This window comes from Doryrhamphus excisus, linkage group LG9, assembly GCF_037039965.1.
Source record: "Doryrhamphus excisus strain RoL-2023G ecotype Guam linkage group LG9, RoL_Dexc_Guam_v1.1, whole genome shotgun sequence".
Taxonomy (NCBI): Eukaryota; Metazoa; Chordata; class Actinopteri; order Syngnathiformes; family Syngnathidae; genus Doryrhamphus; species Doryrhamphus excisus.
In genome coordinates, this window is record NC_136365.1 from 9,262,058 (window position 1) to 9,276,706 (window position 14,649).

General features: G+C 38.0%; 1 long non-coding RNA gene across 1 annotated transcript; it reads left to right on the plus strand.

The window, feature by feature from the left end:
- Positions 1–5,902: 5,902 nt before the first annotated feature.
- Positions 5,903–13,130, plus strand: LOC144899810 (uncharacterized). The gene is made up of 4 exons (XR_013628110.1): positions 5,903–6,045; positions 9,363–9,427; positions 12,652–12,702; positions 12,873–13,130. It is a non-coding gene; the product is annotated as an uncharacterized LOC144899810 (long non-coding RNA).
- Positions 13,131–14,649: the final 1,519 nt, after the last annotated feature.

Sequence of the window (14,649 nt, forward strand, 5' to 3'; positions counted from 1 at the left end):
TTTTGAGTACAGTAGAGTATTTTCCTAAAGGTCTTGGGGATCATGAAGATGTTTAATTGTAATTAGATCTTCCCCTTCCTTGCAACATGGGGCTGTGCATTAACATGCTGCAATATGAGATGACGGTCATGGTAGAAAGGCGTAAATGATAATTTAATACAGTTAAACTGCATTGTGGTGTGGCCTTTTATTGTGTGTAATAATGTGTAATAATCATGCTGTCATATGCTGCACCTGTGAGGTGGATGATTTATGAATGCTCATTTAGATTTATACAATTTTTGAGAGCGAGCCGCCTTTTGTGTGGATGGAAAAACATCTGAGTTCAGCTCATGAAAAGTGGGAGCATATGAGGCAAAATTAAGGCTGCTTTTCATGTGTGATTTACAGTTTCCCCCCCCCCCCCCATTTATAGCATATAGAAAAAACAAAACAGGAGATGCCATTAGACGACCTTCTAAGCTAACTTAAACTAGCAAGTTCCTGAAGTTAGAGCGTAAGCAGCCTGATTTTCCGAGACTAGAGATGGCCCCAACTGTATTATCTTCTCTATCCGGAGTCTCACTGTACCACTTAAGACCCCTAAAACCGTTGTTTGTTTTCTTCCGCTAAGAACTTCAGTGTACATATGGTCATTGTCCGTCAGCATCCCTTTATCGTCAAGCTTCTCTCCATTAAATTCCCAAGCATACACAGCAAATCTGTTTAGGATGGATATTTGATCCAATCATGAGCTTGCATCTGCTCCAGTAATGTCCTGTTTCTCCCAGTCGACCCCTGTCGACATCAGCATCTGTTCGTCACGAGGAGGCAATGAGTCTCCTCTCCTCATCCTCTGATCATTCATCAACTTAACGTAACGTACCGTTGCCTCTGACAACAATTGTTTATCATGACTTAGAAGATATTCCATTTAGTTTGTGGGCAGGAATGAATTGGAGGATTAACAGAAATCACTGCCTTTATCTTCCTGCATTTGTTGATCATTGATAATGACGCCAGACCCATTCTGATTTGACTTGACTTGAGAGTACAAGGAAACAATGTCATGTTTCTCGAGAACCAATAGTTTTGATTCTTCAGTGCCAATTCACATCAGAAATGAAGCTATCTGCCGTATATTCATCAGGTCAGTCAATGGCAGGGTCATTCTGATTGGGGTAATGAGTGTGGACGTACCCCACGCCCAAATTCCATCTTGGGGCGTAGAAAATGACCCTGCCTTTGATTGCTTCTGTTTAGTGAATAGCGTGTGGTGAAAAAAAAAAAAAATCAAAATCCACATGATGAATGTGTCTTGCGAACATGCAGCCTTTACGTCACGTGAATATGCAGCATGTCCTTATCATTCTCATACACACACACACACACGCTTGTGATCGTGCATTAAATTAGCTGAGTCGGACATGTCCTCGCATGCCAAGTATGCCACGGCAGCACTTCATCCAATAAATATATATATTTATTTCTACAAGCTGGAAATGACACACACACACAGACACACACCGCTTGTTCTCTTCTCGCATATAAGGGTGTCACCGCATATGTGCAAATGTGTGTTTTGTTGTGAAACATTTGTGTCAGTTCAAAGTAAGGACTTTATATTTTTCTATGAATATATCTTACGATAATGAATGATTCTTCATATTTGAATACTATACGGCTGTGTCAATGTCTACTAAAGTCATTATTGGGACAAGTGCAAGAGGCTTTGTATTGTTGTTTCACGCATGTTTACACATCCTGCCACCAACTTGTACCTCTGTAAGCGTGGTGAAAATGATAAATAAAGTCTACTTGGAACATTGGTTCTGCTGTTTCTGGCTCAATTACTCTACGATTCGGAGACCCTTATTTTGTGAGATGCCGTCTGATAGGATGTAATGCAGCATTTTTATAGTGAAGGCCGGGAGTGGGCTGTGTGGTGGGACTATTTCTTCTTCTTTCTTCCTCTGTAGGAGTTAATGTGGGTTGGCAAACTAGCTCATTACTGTAAACTACTAGGTTGAAGTGTAATGGTAATGGTAATGGTTTTAATTCATTTGAACATGCATCAGATTACAATTGAGGAGCAGGAAGAAGCAAAGCTTATTAAATACTACCCCTCCATCTGGTACTTTTACAATCAGTAACTGTTACATTTGTTCAATTCCTGCTTTCCTAATATAGTTTAAGTTTTTTAAATTTTTTATTAGATTTTTTTTTTAATTATTTTATTTTTATTTTATTCTTGTCACGTACCGAAGTACGAGGTGATATGACCATACAATGACATAATGGGTACCGTACTAACGGTCAATATAGTGATATATATAGCACATCATGACTGGTTCAAGACTCTTCATCCTTGTATTTAGCAAACATCAACTGCTTGTATTGTTTCTTGAATTGGCTCATCGTTGTGCATTGTTTGAGGGTCTTACTCAATCCATTCCATAGTTTGATTCCACATACTGAAAAGCTATGGCTTTTTAACATAGTCCTAGCATATAAGTGTTTCAAATGTAATTCTTCCCTGAGATCATATTCTCCTCTCTTGTAGAAAAGTATTGGATGACTTTTTAGGTAATTGGTTATTTTTAGCCTCATGCATGGCCCAGACGTTTGTCAGCAACAAAGAATATTCAATAATAATAAAATAAAAACTGAAAATTATCTCAGGGTTGCCAAGTACTTTACTCGGAATGTCTCATATTTTAGTTGTAAAAGGTGACAAAAATAAGTCACAATCTGGAACACTGCCAGGTATTGAGGAGCATAAAAACAAACACGCATGTCAATATATTGATCCCGGAAAACTTTGTTGGTCATCTTGTTAAGACCCTAAAAAATGATCCTGTGTACGGACATACTGAAGTCATCACTTGATATTATGTGAAAAATCTATATTTTTATGAATCAATATCTGATTTTATGCCAATATCGTCATAAAAATATCTGCAAAACAACCATATAATATAGTGATGATCATTTCTAGAAACACCCAAATGAAATCCAACCCACCCTTCCTCAAAGCCTCATTAGGCCCAATTTATATGTAGTGCAGTAAGCAAAGACATCAATATTCCAAAGCCAACGATGACATTCCTCACAACGACATGTGTGACTCCACTGTCGCCACTCTGTCATGAAACCTCTGGTGCGTTGACAGCAGATAGATGGAATTTTGCTCAAGAGCCTGTCCGGAATGTCAAGTTGCCGTGATGTGACTGTGCATTTAATCTCTCGCTTGGCAATATATAGGCCAGCGCCACTCAGCCCTCCTCTGCCATGTTGATAGAGAGTGAATAATCAGAAGGTTCAAGTCATGACAGCTGTTTTTGCTGTGCAGCGCTTCAATTTATTGTATGTTTTTAAAATGCAAAGTAAAGGTCGTTTCATTAATAAATTATAGCTCAATAAGTGACAGTGTATTTTTAATATTGATGGAATGAATGTGGCAGAGGTAGGAATATTTTCACTGCAATTGACAGTCTAACTTCTATTGTCATTCCTGTTGTATTCCTATTATGCATTACAGTCCAATATATCAGACACCAAGGCCAGCTCCTGGCATAAACACTCTAAGCCAGTGTTTCTCCATTATTCTGTCATGCCCGCCCACGGTACAGAATTTTTTCAATTAATTGCCATATAAATTGCTAATGCTAATCCCTAGCGCTTATATGGGATTTCCAGTATAAATGAGTATGGAACTAGCATTTCTTTTATTTGCATTTTGTCTATGTGGAATGTCACAGAGAGATTATATTTCACATGTGATATGATTACATATGATTACCAATTTATAAAATCAAACTTGAGTAGCAAAGTCTTGTTTATGGCCTCAAAAAGCATAGAGCCGGCGCTGATTATCATATGTATCTTCTGAAATTGCTATTGCAAAGACAGAGTTTGTTCTGTCGTGTTTGTGAATCAATCTCATGCACTATGATGATCCTGTTAGCCATGCTCTCCTGGAATTACAATATCAAGTGATTGGGATATATGTTGCCATGGTGACAGCTTAGAGCATGGTCGAGCAGTGCGGCTGATGGAAACATCTATGGGTAACTTGTTATATTTTCTCCTTCTTGCATGGCTGTTTACCTGTCTCACCTATTTACACAACTCTAACCTGGAAAGGATATGACTTAATGTAAACAATGTGTACATAATCAGCACAATAACTATATCAATGACATTCATCTTGTGGTGATATTTTAGGAAATGCATTGGATAAGATATGCCTTTAAAATAAATACACTATTTACAGCTGTGTACATGTTGGTAATTGTTTGGTAATTGCACAGTTTATTGCACAGTTTACTGTACAGGATTTTTAAAGCAGCTTTTCTCATAGATCTGACAGTCTCAGAAAGTCTCAAATCTGACAGTTCTCCCCAAAGGACCTCAGCCTCCTGACCTTTTTTGTAAAGTGCTGTTGTGTAATAATAGTAATAGTAATAATGAAAACAACACTTTCAAATATATTCTTTGGGCTCGGTTTTGAATGATTTAAAAAAATAAAAAGGCTATTCTCTGCGTGAACCTCCCACTGGTCCACACACTTGGAGCAACAAGCAACAAACAAGTAGCCATTAATCATTAATTAGGAACATTAATACCTTATTTTATTCAATAGTGTGATTACAAGAGGTGGGAGCAAGTCAGTGTTTTGTAAATCTCAACCAAGTTTCAAGTCTTCAATCTCAAATGTTGAGTCAAGTCTCCAATAAAATTGTGCAAGTCCAAGTCAAGTCTCAAGTCAAAACAAGACCGGTCGGGTCAAGTCTGAAGTCAAAGGCTTGAAATTGTAAGGAAAAGTTCTTACAAGTCATAAACACTGTTTACTTTTTACCAAATAAAATGCCATTTTAACAATGTAACACAGTATTAAATTTGACAAATACAATAAAGGTATTTTGATGTCAAAGTCCAAGTCGAGTTGCAAGTGTTTGATCATATTGTTGAGTACAAAGCTATCAAAATGGTCACACGGTGTCTTCATCAAGTCAAGGTTGGCAGGGGGGAAATATGTTTTAACAAAGATACAAAAACGCTACATCCTAACGCCGCCAGGACAAACTACGATCAGATGAGGGTATGTGTGAGTCATTTAATTTCTTGCGTTCAATCTCGTGAAGCAATTGGAACTTTGACAGTGTTTAAACACAAGGGAAATGCGATAAAATGTTAATGCCTGTACGAGAAAAGTGTATAAAGTGTATGGTGAGCTGTTTTACAGCATTAAACATACAGTATATAATAATTTTACCAAAATATAGTTGGATTTCACTTTTTGCAGGCTACTTCAGGAACCATTCATTTTCTACCGCTTTTCCTCACGAGGGTCGCGGGGGTGCTGGAGCCTATCCTAGCTGTCTTCGGGCGAGAGGCGGGGCACACCCTGGACTGGTCGCCAGCCAATCATAGGGCAACCATTCACACTCACATTCATACCTATGGACAATTTGGAGTCACCAATTAACCTAGCATGTTTTTGGAATGTGGGAGGAAACCGGAGTACCCGGAGAAAACCCACGCATGCACGGGGAGAACATGCAAACTCCACACAGAGATGTACTTCAGGAACTAAAGCGGATAATTCTAGCTAGCTAGCTGCCGCCAGCAAAACATGTAAACAAAGATGCAAGAAAAGTCAAACGGCAATAGGTTTGATAAGAAGAGACTGAACCAATTTAGCTTTTACAGACTTCTTAATTCTTCTGGATGTTGGCAACCCTACGAGACACAGCACACTGACGCTGTTGATCAATTGATCGGAGCATCCCTAATGTAAACACAATTTCATTCTGCACAATAAGCGTTCCCTCATTCCAGTACAGTGTTTCAATATGTCACCCTGGCTAATCCGGGACTGACTAATCCCACTGTGTTCCTGATCCAGACGGGCGGCCGGTGTAAGAAGACAAAACACCTGGAGAGTGTTTGTAATTCTTTATGTTGGTTTATATCCTGTTCCTGAACCATGTGTACCACCGTCATGGTTTTGTCGACATTGGCTCTCGTGCTACGCCAGCATTTCATCAACCGAATCAAAACGTGAGTCTTTTTGGCAGTTATGATTAATTTACAAAACTATGATGTCTTCAGTGTTGTACTGTACAAAGTGCAACATTAAGTCACTTTATTAACATTTACCAGCCACCCTGACTAAACTCACACATATGGAGGGTGTTTTGTGCTAAAATTTAATTATAAAGCAAATTCAAATATGAATTATGTCAATTTTGATTTTAAATAATTATATTGGGCGGCACTGTGGTCAAGTGGTTAGCGCGCAGACCTCACAGCTAGGAGACCATGGTTCAATTCCAATTCATACAATTTTCTCTGGGTACTCCGGTTTCCTCCCACATTCCAAAAACATGCTAGGTTAATTGGCGACTCCAAATTGTCCATAGGTATGAATGTGAGTGTGAATGGTTGTTTGTCTATATGTGCCCTGTGATTGGCTGGCGACCAGTCCGGGGTGTACCCCGCCTCTCGCCCAAAGACAGCTGGGATAGGCTCCAGCACCCCCGCGACCCTTGTGAGGAAAAAGCGGTAGAAAATGAATGAATGAATGAATAATTATATTGATTAAACAATTAAACAATTAATTACAGTGATTAAACACAGCAAAAATAAGCAAGTTTAAAGGTTTTTTTGTCATATATAATATTCAATTACCTTTTCAAATACTCAACTGCATTTTTAATTATTTACTGGCATTTTTACAAATTGAATGGCCTTTTATTTCATGATGATGCAGTGCATTAAAATGCCATGGTATTCTACATTTCATTAAAATAAATTAAGGGTAAATGCTAAAGTACTGTCATCTTCCTGCTGTCAGGTATTGATGCTATGTGTTATGTGCTATGTCTAAACAAGTATGGACATGTCAGTTGGAGGTCAGTGCCTCCACCCAGAGCATGATAAAGTAAGACCTACTCAGACGATGATTCTCATCCCCCAGACAGGGTGTGTCCAAGGTCCTCGTCCTCATTAGTGGAGTCAACATCTATGGATCAACAAAGTCACATTTAGACTCTGAGAGCAGAGAGCATAGTTGACATTTGTCACCTTGCAAATCAATGCGTGAAAAGGTGATCATCTTGGATCTTACTTGCTAAAAAGGTCCAGTGTTTCTCCTGGTACTTCACGTCCAACGCCTTTCAATAGTTGTACAAGAACTTAGAAAGGAATCCTAATGTTATGTTTCTGACAAAAAGGAAATCATCAAGATTGTCAAAAATTGTAAAGCAAAAACATCAACTGATTGTAATGGAATTGAAATGGACACTATAAAAACAAAAGTCAACAAGATCGTAAAACCGCTTATGTACATCAGTAATTTATATTTTCAGACCGGAAGATTTCCCCAAGAAGTGAAAACAGCTAAGGTCGTTCCAATTTTTTTAAATGGTGACAAACACCAATTTATAAACTATCGGTCATCGGTCTTCTTACTACCACAATTCTCCAAAATTATTGAGAAGCTATTCAAATAGGCTAGATAAATTTATTAATGTGAACAAATTACTATTAGAAAGTCAGTATGTATACAGAGCTAATAATTCTACCTCCATGCCACTGATTAAAATTACGGCGGAAATCACTAACGCGATAGATCAGAGGAAGCGCACCACCGCAGTATTCATGGATGTGACAAAAGATCAATCATGACATCCTAATAACTAAATTGGAAAGGTACGGAATAAGAGGAGTAGTTCTGAAATGGGTCAAAAGCTACTTAGCTGACAGGAAGCAATACATAAAGCTAGGAAAATACACATCTGCAACTTCATATATTACGTGCGGAGTACCCCAGGGGTCAATACTGGGACCAAAACTGTTCAACTTGTACATCAATGATATCTCCAAAGTCTCGAAAAACTTAAAGCTGGTATTATTTGCGGATGATACCACTGCTTTTTGTTCGGGAGGGAGTACAGACGAAATCATTAGAAAGGTCAGAGAAGAAATGGTCACACTAAAAAGATGGTTTGATAATAATGGATTGACCTTGAACCTAAGTAAAATGAAAATCATGCTGTTTGGTAACAGCAGCACCAGCAAATACAAATACAAGGGCGAAGGAAAATAAATTTCTGGGGATCACAATAGATGAAAATATGAACTGGAAGCCTCATATTACAAATATACAACTCCTCGAAAAGAAGTTTTGGTAGTGTTTTAAATCATCAAAATATGGCAACTATTACAGTACATGTTATCATAAGTAAACAGCATATACATCAAACAGCATGTTTTCTCCAAAACCATCAAACATGGAATAGTCCATTGCATAAAAAGGGAGTGGGGAACAGATCAAATGATCATGATAAATTACGTGTTTTTATATAATTTTAAGCATATGGTTTCAGACTAAAACAGCCAAGTTCTTTAAATCAAAGGGAAAAAAAACAATAATAATTTTTATGAGATGTTTGGGGGGCCCCTGGAAATCTCGGGGCCCAAGACAATTGCCTGCGTTTGCCTAATGGTAAATCCGCCCCTGGGCCATATAATATAGTAATAAGAACATCTTTCCATCACCCTCATGGTTGTGTTTTCTTTTTTACGCCACATATCCTTGCCGTCACAACCCTCCCAACAGGGTGCTTATATGATAGTTAGGAATGTAACAAAAAAATCAGTACAGTGTGACACTGGAATGGTCTATTCTTATTTTCATTATTTCCCATGGGAAAAAAAGTTGCAACACATGAGCACCCTGAGGTTATGATATTTCACAATGTATTAGCATTTGAATGGGATTTTCCAAGGTAAACCTCAGCCAAATTACTAATTATTAGCAATGACATGATCTTTAGGTGATGAATAGGCGCCTTTGGTCACAGCATCACCATTTGTCACCGAGGGCAACCCACAGTATATGGCAGTCAGTGGTGGCCATAATATGACAAACATACAATTGAAATGCCAAGTTCATTATGCTGTTGAGTAGCTGTGGTACTGACAGCCTCGTTTTGGGTGACCTTTGGGAAAATTGTTTCAGATTACAGCCAAAACAAACACTCAGATTGCCTGTGTTATTTCATAATGCATCTACCTGTGCTCGGTTTCTATGACAGCCCTATGCATAAACATTAGTCATATCATAACTCAATAGCAAGGAAAGCGAATAGAGCACAGTATTCTTAGATAACAACAGTGGATTGATTGAAAGCGACAAGGTCTTTCTGGCAGGCACCAATTCAGTTTTCCACGCCTCATGTTCCTCATCACCTTCATTTTCCTCATGGACACACATATTACTGTATCTTGTAGCACGATGAAATGTAATGCACGGTTGTGTCCCTGGCCTATGCTGACCTCTTTTACCACTGGCTTGTCTTCCATCCTCATAGCTATCCAAAGGAGTCCTGGGAGAAGGCAGCATCACAAGTGCATATCAAACAGATGTGAGACTCAGGTAAACAAGACAAGCTTTTTATCATTTATCCTACATTTTGGGGCAATTATTTATTTCAACCACAAAGATGAAAAGGGGAGTTAAGTGGAAGTAGCTTATAATTAGAGAGAGGCTGTTATTATATGGAACAACCACTATACCCCACGACACAGCAAAAACAGAATCACAGAAAGCTTTCTAGATCTTCCATAATCTACACCCATTCCAGTCGTATTTCTTGGATTTTGCGCTTCTCACAAAAACGGTCTGTTTGAATTTATAAAAAACCCGCTTCCACGCATGCCCCCACTGCTGTGGTTGGTCACATTCCCAAGTGCTTTGGTGTTGTGCGGCTAGCTGTCGAACCCAACTTCATGGGAGATGATAATAAAAGGCGATTTATTTTTTTTTAATGTCTGCTTTTAACATACAGCCATATGTGTTAGCCAGTTGTGTTAGTCTCTATTTCCGAACCGGTGAAACAGTCCAGTGTGAAATGCCCTTGACAGATTCAAATGCATTTCTTTTGCTGGTTGGGAATCAGGAACTCCAACCACTTGTGCCTGATGGTGGCGTCGTTAGGAATTATGAACAAATCTAGCTTTTCATTGTCAACGTAAACAGAGAAGCACAGTTTGGGGAAGGGCAGAGTGCTTATCTTCTGTGACATCACAAAAGTACAGTTTTACCACGCCTTCTGAAACCGAGCATTTTGAGCAATCCCAAACTTCTTTTAGGGCTCACCTCAAACCTCATTTTCTGAAACTTTGGCAACGTTTAACAAGAGAATCCCACATTCAAACTACATTTATAGTTCAAGAAAGTGGAAAAAGCATAATAGGTCCCCTTTAAATTTAAAACATATGTTTCGCTGTGAAAAACAACACCAAAAGGCATATTTCCTGCGTTAGATGTGTGTTGGAATATTGAACTATTTACCTTTTGTGACGTCTAAGCCAGACGTTCCTACCCGGATGTTATCCTTAATGCCTTCCCAGTTATTATGCTTCAGTTCCATGTGAATTTCTTGTTTGTTATATATTTGTTATACTATGCCTGTTCATTGTGTTGGAGAATTTTGCTGGAGTAAGCTTTTTCGCATTTCTGAAGACACCAGTTTTTTTCATTTTTGTCCACCCTAGTTAGCATGTTTTTCAGTTAATATAAAAAAATTATGCAATTTTCCCCCTTGGTTTACATACATTTTCCAGTTAGCCTACAATACAGTGCACGTCTTCTTGTGTTATCAATACACTGTGTGAGTTCAACTATGTTTTTTATGTTTTTTAATCACAAAACATCCAAGAAGCTAAATGCTAACAAAATGCTAACAAAACCGGAAGTCCACTACATAGCCCAACTATGATGTCATCACTGGTTGACTCTCAAACATGAATTCATTTTCTACCGCTTATCCCATGTTATAAAATAAATGACAAATGAAGGGATAACTTTTAAGGTTACCTTTATCTTCAATGAAGGCGTGATTCTTGATTGGTTTCCCAAAGACACAATATGAGATTATGACAGCTCCGTTTGGGACTTGCAATTCTCTACTAAAACGCTAGAGGGCAGATCACAAAACAGCAACTCTGAACATTTTCTCGTGTTAAAACTACGTCATGGGAATATGAAACACGGTGATGAGCTGTGGTCTGCTACTGTAAGCCTACACCAAACCAAAAGAATGACTTAGATCTAGAATACTGTTACATGGCTTTGTGTTGAGGAGGATCTATTACAAGAATCCAGTTACACAGGAAGACTGGGAATGGTCAGTATTGTGACCAATGTGTTGGAGGGAGCAGTATGGCCAGGAAGGGTAGCAGTCGGGGTACTGACACGGGTTTACCCCAACACTGGAGGGATGTGCGAGAGTGGAGTATAGAGAAAAGACAGGACCCCAGAGTAAGAAGATTTTACTTAAACATCTTTTTTTTTAAAGTCTGGTCTGGTTACCAAGCCTGTTGCTATTGTCCGAGCCATTTATTTACATTCATTCATTCATTCATTTCCTGCCGCCTTTCCTCATGAGGGTCGCGGGGGTGCTGGAACCTATCCCAGCTGTCTTAAGGCGAGAAGCGGGGTACACCCTGGACTGGTCGCCAGCCAATCACAGGGCACATATAGACAAACAACCATTCACACTCACATTCACACCTATGGACAATTTGGAGTCACTAATTAACCTAGCATGTTTTTGGAATGTGGGAGGAAACCGGAGTATCCGGAGAAAACCTACACATGCACGGGGAGAACATGCAAACTCCACACAGAGATGGCCGAGGGTGGAATTGAACCCTGCTCTCCTAGCTGTGAGGTCTGTGCGCTAACCACTCGACCGCCGTGCCGCCCAACATAATTATTTAAAATCAAAATTGACATAATTCATATTTGAATTTGCTTTCTAATTTAATTTTAGCACAAAACACCCTCCATATGTGTGAGTTTAGTCAGGGTGGCTGGAACCTATCCCAGCTGTCTTCGGGCGAGAGGTGGGGTACACCCTGGACTGGTCGCCAGCCAATCACAGGGCACATATAGACAAACAACCATTCACACTCACATTCATACCTATGGATAATTTGGAGTCACCAATTAACCTAGCATGTTTTTGGAATGTGGGAGGAAACCGGAGTATTTATTTACATATATACTGAAATTTATATATATATAACTATAGTAACATCATCCGGTGACTTGGTGACTAGGTATCTTATGTCATATCATGTCTGCATCTCCAATTTTTGTAATATTACCATTAATTATCTCCTTCAATGAACTTGGGTGTTTTATATATCAGAGAGATTATTGTGTCAACAAAAGATCCGCCTGCAGCTGCACATCTTTAAATTAGCTCGCAAAACAACTATCCACCTCACTGCTTGATTGACAGCTGTAATGAGATTGTTTATATTCATGAGTACATTCATATAGCATATGTTCTGATGATACTTTTGTAGTTTTTGTACATAAAGTCATGCACAGTCATGTGATACTTAGAAATGATGTGTAAAAATAGTGTTATTTGCTTGTGTTGCTTTTATTATAGCCATCAAGAGAAGCGTTTTACAACTGTTTTACAATGGGAATGATAGGAGTTCAAAAAAGTCATTCTATGTTTAATGATGCTTTAGCAAGTGGAATTGCTCCCCTGAGTGCAGTTCTTGAACAAACTAATCTAATTATCTTTCTATCTGTGTATCTATCCACCTATCTACTGTATCTACCTCTCATATTTACAGATGTGGGTATCCGACATGGAAGCTGTCATCAGGTCGATAGAGAGAAAACTGGTAAGCCGATGCTTTCAAATTGCTATTGCTCCATGTAAGCGACTCTATCTCAATCTCTTCATACTGCGATAACATCCAAAGTTGTTTCTGATTGTTTCCAAGTGAATCTAGTTCTTTATCGTTAAATGTGAGCGTTGAAGTTAAAGTAATGTCCCTTCTCTGTCTTTCAGAATGCTTCACTGAAGAAATACCCTCGCCGTGAATGTGCAAATGATTTGACGACAAGAGCCAAGACAAATGGAATGTATTTGGCCTGGACGGACACTAGGAGGAAGCAGACTTGAGCCTAGTGTCTGATAATGGGTTTATAATGTTCACTAATCTGTAGATTGCTGTGTACTTATTGATCCCCTGCAGGAAATGACTTTGTCAGGCTAAAATAAGAGAAAATTAAGAGTGGAACACAAATAAATCAAATAAAGAACCTCTGATGGGTGTATTATTTATACTTCAAATCAATGTTTCTATTTCCTTTAGATTAGATTAGATTAGATTAGATTAGATTAGATTAGATTAGATTAGATTAGATTAGATTAGATTAGATTAGATTAGATTAGATTCAACTTTATTGTTATTGCTCATGTCACTTGTACAGGGCAACAAAATGCAGTTAGCATCCAACCAGAAGAGCAATTTTATAAGTACCTTAGTAGTAAGTAAATGTAGAAAAATGGACAGATCTATGAACAAACTATAACAGGCTATGACTATAATACAGTGAGGATATGTACAGGGATATGAATGACTATAATATGGCTATTGCAGATTATAAACAGTATGCACAGTATTGATGTGACAATATATAATAACAGTAATATGTACTGTATTGCAATGAAGTGACTAGAGTACGCTAAAAAAAAATAAATGTTTAGCCTCAACAAAAAAAAATCAACAGTTTCCGTTTGTCTTTCTTAGTTATGACAACTTAATTTGAAATTGCTTTGAACCAACGAACAATATTGCATTGCACGAATTAGCTTTTCCTCTTCACTCAAAGCTTATTTTAAGTAATGCTTACTGAATAATTGTTGTCATAGGGACAAGTTTTTAAGTTTGTAACTCGAAAAAATATGTTAAGTGAACTGACTTAATCATTTTATTCAAAGTAGTTTAATTTGTTGTCTACTTAATTATAATAACAATGCACATAGCTTTTTAAGTAGCAGTAAATATATATATATATATATATATATATATGAGATGGAACTTAAAATGGAAAGGTTAAGAGAAAATGTTGAGAGAAATTTTGTTGCCAAGCTAATTTTATTAAGTCATGGCAACTTGAATTTTGTTTTAAGTTTACCAACAATAAAATTTGTACCCCGCCTCTCGCCCGAAGACAGCTGGGATAGGCTCCAGCACCCCCGCGACCCTCGTGAGGAAAAGCGGTAGAAAATGAATGAATGAATGAATGAAAATTTGAGTGTATATGACATGCTAAATTAAGTTCATGTAATAGCCAACATTATTATTTGAACATAACTTAAAAAATAAAGAAAAGTTAATCTAAATCAATTAATTACATTTTTTTACATTGCATTTATGTATTAAATCAAGTGGTGTCAACAGATACTCTGAATTACTTTTTAGAGTGTATGGCTATTGCAGATGATATATAAATTATAAACAGTATGACCTATGAATGCAACAAGATATAACAGTAACTGACAAGCACTTGTGATTGCCCTACTGGATGACCTAAATGCTTTACTTCTTGTTGTTCTAAGTGTTGTTTTCCTGTTTGATAGCAACGTGCATACATTTAACATTCCCTTGAAAGCCAAAGGCAGCCGTTGATTTGCAAACAAGAAGACAAAAAGCATCTCCGTGACAAGAATATGGTGGCGTGTTACATGCATCCACTCTATTAAAAAGTCTATTATGGCAAATGTTCCTGTTTGTCATTGTGTATCAGGCCCCCAGTACACCACTGGCAGAAGCCAGGGG